The sequence below is a fragment of the Hyaena hyaena genome, unplaced genomic scaffold, assembly GCF_003009895.1.
Source record: "Hyaena hyaena isolate Hyena2069 unplaced genomic scaffold, ASM300989v1 scaffold_25, whole genome shotgun sequence".
Taxonomy (NCBI): Eukaryota; Metazoa; Chordata; class Mammalia; order Carnivora; family Hyaenidae; genus Hyaena; species Hyaena hyaena.
Window position 1 is genome coordinate 75221 of NW_024080657.1, and position 6708 is coordinate 81928.

A 6708-nucleotide genomic window follows, 5' to 3' on the forward strand; every position below is an offset into this window, starting at 1 on the left:
ACTCTAGCTCAGGTCACAATCTCACGGCTTGTGGGTTTGAGCCCCGTTTAGATATTTTGTCCCCCTTTCTCTCTGCCCCTCCCTGGGTCGAGCTCTCTCTCAAACATTTTAAAATAAATTAATTAATAAAATAAAATACAAAATCAATCTAGGCATAAATTTGTGAATCTTTTCTATTTAAGCAAAGGGGAAGGCCCATATCCATATCAACCCATACCAAGGAAAAAGTATGCAGAAAGTTTAGGCTAGAAGCTAGAAAAGCTCACAACTCTTGGTGTTCTACTTCTTCCTTCAAATGGACAAAGTAAATAGAAACTGAGAACTGAAGCACTTTTGTTTTCACCTCACTTTGTAAAAAACACAATAATTTAAGAGGCACCACTGTTTTCCAAGAACCTACTCATCTCTGGGTTCTAAATATCTGCTAGCAATGGAATGAAGGATCCCAACATGAAAAATCCACTCCAACTACCTTAAGGTTTGGCGAACTTTAGAAGGGTAAGACTGAAAACAATTCTATGCAATTAACATCTAAAATACATTTTTTTCTTTACCTATACCTAAAGATAGGAAGGAGAAAATGGGCCCGATTTGCCATTAAATTCGCTGATATATATCAGAAGATCTAAAACAAGAAGATTGCTTCAGTATATTTTTCTGCTTTATGTTAGAAAAGTAATCCTAACACAGTGACTTTGCTTAGCTTTACAAATACCAAAAGCATGCACAAATTACAAATACCTGCTGTGGATACTTAGCTTATTATTATGACACGACATATTTTCTTATTTACTAGCCATTTCAATCATTTGAGATTTCAGAACAAAATGACAACAATCCTCTTTATCATGAAGTCAAGGTACAAACCAGAACTTAACCATTTCCACTCTTCATCTGGTGATAAACATCAAAAAGTGAACTTCAACTTTGTTCAGTAATCAGGTACAGCAGAGCCAAAGTTCTTTAGGTTCAAAAAATACAAAAACCAGCACCCTTCAAATGTCACCTCAGACATGAGCAAGAGAGAACCAATCATAACAGGCACAATGCTATCAGCCGAATAACCACATTATATGGTAGGCATTACAGAAAAAAACCCAAAGCTTCATCCACTTGATTTTTTCCCCATACCCAAATGGATCACACTTCAGATTCTGTGATCGTTCTTAACGAAACAATTCTGACACTGAGGGCATGAATTCTTTTTTAGATAGCCCATTACTCAACTTTCCCATTAACCTCCAGTCAATTATCAAAAGCAGCAAACCAAAAGACATTTCTAAATAAGATACATATTCCTCCTGCCAAAAAGACTGTATTGTTTTTCAATCCCCCCTCATGCCAATAATTATTTCCATCATCTTACTTGATTTAAACTTGAAAGCAACAATATTACTTTTAACCTAGCCAACCATGTAAACCCTCCCTCTATCGGCCTTAAGACTTGAAAGGTAGCTTGAAACTTAATGAAATAAACTCTTTGCAAACCAAAATGCATATAAGCGGTGGTAGTAAAGTGTGTTAAACTATAAATTAGGTGAAGTTATTTTTCTGTTCAGTTGACCTAAAATATTTAACATTCATTTATATCACGATCATTTATTAAGTAGTTGTGGCCAGGGCAGAAGATACAGGAATGGACAAGTCTCTAGATTTTAGGGATAGATATCTAAAAGTATCTTTTGTGTAACCAGTTACTGACTCTTAGAAGTTCTTTCTACAACATCTACAGAGGAAAATATTCATCCAAGCTGAAAGACGAAGTGGCTCTCTACAAAATGGAATAAAAACAGTATGAACATGGTCACTGAATTCCAGCACCTGGAAGACACTGGCCCACAAAATCAAGTTTCACATCTAAAAATTGTACCAACAACCCCCAAATTCTCAATATGCAACCATTGAAACATTTGGCATGTAACAAGAAAGTGAAAGAAGCCAGAAGTATACTGATATTAGCACATAACAATATGTTCCAAGTGACCACCACAATGGTTTCTAAAGCTTCACATTTTTCACCTAACAGATATGATCATAAGAAAAACAAATTATACATTACAATCCATAAATACTTAATTGAGCATATAAAGATAATATAAATGCATCCTGTTACGTTAAATCCCTGTTATGTTAAAAAAAAAATTCCCAGTAATAATACTGAGTACATCCTCAACCTTTATACAAACAGGCCAAATATTTAATTTTCTTACAAAATTACCATAAAATTATTTTAACCACCTGTAACAGTTCTTTCCAACTTTTTAATGATCTTGGGAAATGCCTGAACACAATTACTTCCCACAAAATCCAGAAATCCTCCTTTGGGTCAAAACCACCAAATTTCAAAAACAAGTACAACCCAGTCTTGTATATTTCTATAATAAAAACAAACAAAAAACAAACAAACAAACAAAACCCACGAAACAATCAGCCTGTTATGTCCAGACTTGTAGGACACCTTTCAACTGCAAATGCTCTGAAATACATTAACAATACAAACTAGATAATGAAGTCCAAGGCAATACGTTACTAACACTGCATTTTACAAAAATAACACCTTTTAAACCATTCAAGCAAAAGAAATACTCCAGTTGTAAGTCTCTCCTTCAACAATCCTTGAGTTGCAATTACTTTTTTTCTCAGGTTATACTGAGTGGAATTACACTATTCTTGAATCATACAGAATGGCTCCTAACAACTACCACAATATACATTAGGTTATCTCTGGAAATCCAGGGTTTTAGGACAGTTTTAGGGTCCAGAAACCTCTCCTCCGGAGCCTGCAACACAGTATACAAAACTCCCAGCATGTTTTCTGCTGAATAACCCAAAATAACCTTCACCGAAGCCGCTTACATTTTTCACTATAAAGCACACATTACAGGCACACATAAAGTCCATGCATTTGCAATCTGGCAGCTAAGCCACCCGCACTGGTGTCCAACCCCAACACTAACCTGTAGATCCTCAAAGCCCCTCCCACCTATTTCACGTGGCTGCCAACTAGCACCTCTAGCTTCCACTAGACAAAATCAACTCACTCATCGAAAGCACCCACCCTCCACATCCTAAAGGACCTCCTCCTCTTTCAGAGCGGGAGGCTCTCTCCAAGGTATCTGTGAAGGTGGTCCTCCCTGTAGCCCTTTCCCTACTTGGGGACCAAAGATCTGGCACCTCACTACAATTCTCAGAGGCTTGGGAGGAGTACTCACCCCCACTTTTCTCGCTACAGAGACCGGCTTCTCAAATCGCCGACACCCTCGAGGGTAGGTCCCGCCCAACGCTGAGCCTGGGAAGTATTTCCCTGCAACCCACTCCACCTTCAGGCCACGAAGGCGACCAGTTCTGACTTCCTTCCTAGACTCACAGAGAGTAACGACAGCTTCCTCCTCACAGGTGTGTCCTGTAGGCCTGACTGTAGTCCCCTTTTCCTGTTAGGCCACCGGAGCCTCCTTTCCACTTCGGATGTAGGGAGTGTCCTCACTACGTTATCTCCTCACTACAGGACACAGAGATGGAGTTACAATCTCTGTCTTTTTTGGGAGGCGCAGAAAATCTGACTCATTCGGGATGTAGGTGTGTTTTCACTGCAATCCCCGTTAGTTCGCAGGCCGCTGGGCCACCCAGCTGTGGCTTCCTCCCTCTCAGACCACGGGGGCGTCCTCACTATGGCCTCGTCCCCACTTCGGTATGCAGGCTCATCCTGTCTTGCGTCCTTCCTGCATCCTCTCAGGCTTCAAAGGCGCAAACGGCGCCCCAAGACCCCCGCAGCCACGCCGCGACCCTTTTGTGTGGGGCGCTCGCTGCGGCGGGCTCGGAGGCCTCCGAAGGCCCCGCCCCGGGCCACCAAGGGGCGGCTCGAGCCCCGCACAGCCCCGCCCGTTCCGGGCTGCGGGAGTCTTACCGGGGAGAGCTGCGCGGCACCCGAACCCAGACCCGAGTTACCCCCCGCGCGAGTGCCTCCGCCCCGCGGCCGACAGCCCCAGCCCGAACGGCTTCCCGGAGCCCACAGCAGCCACCACCTCTTTCGCCGCTTCACAAAATGGCCGACAGCCCGCTCAGCAGCTTCGCGTTCCAGCAGGGGCGGGACGGAGTAGTGACATCACGGGGCGGCACGGCGCAAGCGCGCTGAGGTTCTTGGGCAATCTGCCGGAAGTTGCGGGTATTTGTGGCGAAAGGAGCTTTGAGTCCTAACGTGCGACGTTTGCGTACTAGCCCCGCCTTACGGGGAGGACGCTACGTGGTGGGATGGGTAAAAGTACCTGGGTCGCCTGTTCACTGCGGAAGTTTGTACAAATTGCTTCAGTTTTTCCAGCCACTGCGAAAGGGAAGAGATAGCGTCTTCGCGTAGTGGTGTAGAGGTTGAAGTGGATCACAAAGTAGTGCCCTGCTCTGTTGACGATGCCCTAACAAAAGAACCGAAACCTAATTTTTTTTTCCCCAGTTAAAAATTTCAGCCCAGGGAGCCTTACCCACTAGTCTTCATTAACGGACTGCATTTTAGTATTTAGTATTATATTTAGTATTTAGTATTATTGTATTATAGAAAAAATTATGCTGTCTACTCCCCCTGCCTATACCCAATTATCGTGATTGAAATCGTTATAGAGAAGTAAAGATGGATAGAAATTAAGATGGACACACTAATGCTTCAGCAAAGCTTGACTTTAAACTGAACAATATTTTCCCTGTGTTCCTCATTCTTAAAGCTTCTGCTCCCCACCCCCCATTTTTTTGGTTTTTTTGTTTTTGTTTTTGGTAGAATAATTTGTTTCAGGAACTCCGCGTCAGTGTTGACATCTCGCTTTCCTCAATGTATGTCTAGTAATGAGACTCGGATGGCCATTGCCAGCACTGGTCATGAGATCACTATGAAGACCTGACCAATAAGGTTGGAATACTACCAGATTCCTATCCAAACCACCCAGATCCTGTATTTTCCTATAAAACCCCTTAGCCTTTATCCAGCGTGGGTCTGCAGTTTTGAAGGCATTAAAAACTGCTGCAGCCTCCTTTGCCTGGAAGTAAATAAAACGGCCTTTCCTCTTTATCCCCAAACTGTCTTCCTGTTATATTCCAGCTCTGGAGTACAGAGGCTAGTTTTCAACATGATGACTATTACCAAAATTGAACTAATCTTCCAAATCAGAAAGGAATCAACTAAGAAAATCAGGGACTAAATTTCCACAGTTCCAACAAGCTTTTGCGAAGATTTGCGTGGCAGACTTGCCTGGTGCTAGCTCAGTATGCCAAAAGCAGCAAATTAGAAAATCCAGTCTCACTTTTAAATCAAACCTACACTGGGGCGCCTGGGTGGCTTAGTCGGTTAAGCGTCCGACTTTCGCTTAGGTCATGGTCTCGCGGTTCGTGGGTTCGGGTCCCGCGTCGGGCTCTGTGCTGACTGCCAGCTCAGAGCCTGGAGCCTGTTTCAGTCTGTGACTCCCTCTCTCTCTGACCCTCCCCTGCTCACGCTGTCTCTCCCTCTCCTAGAAATAAATAAAACATTTAAAAAAAAATAAACCTACACCTCATTATATATACTCTTTGTAGCTATAATATAGTGCATTAAAAACAAAACATACTGAATGCAATTTGGAATCCAGGATTGGCTTCTGGAATAGAAATAAGACATTCGTGGGAAAACTGGTGAAATCTGAATAAAATCTGTAGTTAATACTAATGTACAGATGCTAATAATCCCTTAGTTTTGACAAATATGCCAAGTTTTATACTAGTTGTTAAAATTAGAAGAAATTAAGTGATGGACATCTACCTCTGTACTGTCTTTGCAAACTTTCTCTAAATCTAAAACTATTCAGAATAATGGCTCCTGAGTATTTGAGGTAAGTGCCATAATCTTGATTTTGACTTGGGTCAAGATCTCATGGTTTGTGAGACTGAGCCATGCATCGGGCTTTGCACTGACAGTGTGAAGCTTGCTTGGGATTCTCTCTCCTTCTATCTCTCCTTTGTTTGCATGGTCTCTCTCTCTCAAAATAAATAAATAAACTTAAAAAAGATTATTCATAATGAAAAATTTATTTAAAAACTTCCTCCTCTGGTCTACCTGTATTTACCATACTTCTAGCTAGTAGCTTTCAAATTTTTTTGACTATCACTCACATAATACACTTGGAGCCAGGTATACACAATCAAATATATAATCAAATAAAATACTTAAGGGTTACCAGGCTGGTTCAGTCATATGCATGAGACTCTTGATCTCAGGGTTGTAGTTTCTAGCCCCATATGGGTATAGAGATTACTTAAAAATAAACTTTTTTTTTAAAGTAGAAAAACAAAAAAACTACTTAAAATACACTGATGTAATCTATTTTTTCTCCTGATTTTTTTTTTTTTTTTTAGTGCTGGTAACTATCCACCTACAGTGTCAGACCCACAAATGAAAACTGCATTTGCCCTCTATAGGTTTCTCAAACACATGCTTTTTCATACCTCAGGCCCTTTGCTCTTCCAGTTGCTTCTCATTCCTCATTCATCTCATTCTTTCATGGCTGGAAATCATGTTTTTGCTTAAGTAATACCTCCTTAAAAAAGCTTTCCTAGTATACATAGCATAGTAGTTTCTCCCTGTTATTTCCTCTTGCCATTATATTTCTTCTATAGCACCCACCACAATCTATAATAGCCTTATTTATGTCTTATTTTTTGTTTCTCTACTAGAATGAAAGCTCAGTGAGGGCAGGG

General features: G+C 41.4%; 1 protein-coding gene across 13 annotated transcripts in view; it reads right to left on the minus strand.

Moving 5' to 3' along the window:
- The window catches only part of LOC120228590 (RNA-binding protein 12), a 35488-nt gene extending 31398 nt beyond the window's left edge, over positions 1-4090 (minus strand). For 2 of the 13 annotated variants that reach the window (XM_039227082.1, XM_039227081.1), the window contains exon 1: positions 3905-4058. The gene's annotated coding sequence lies outside the window, so the exon portion shown is untranslated. The other 11 variants (XM_039227080.1, XM_039227077.1, XM_039227088.1 and 8 more) reach the window with 10 other exon arrangements.
- Between the last annotated feature and the right edge of the window lie 2618 nt (positions 4091-6708).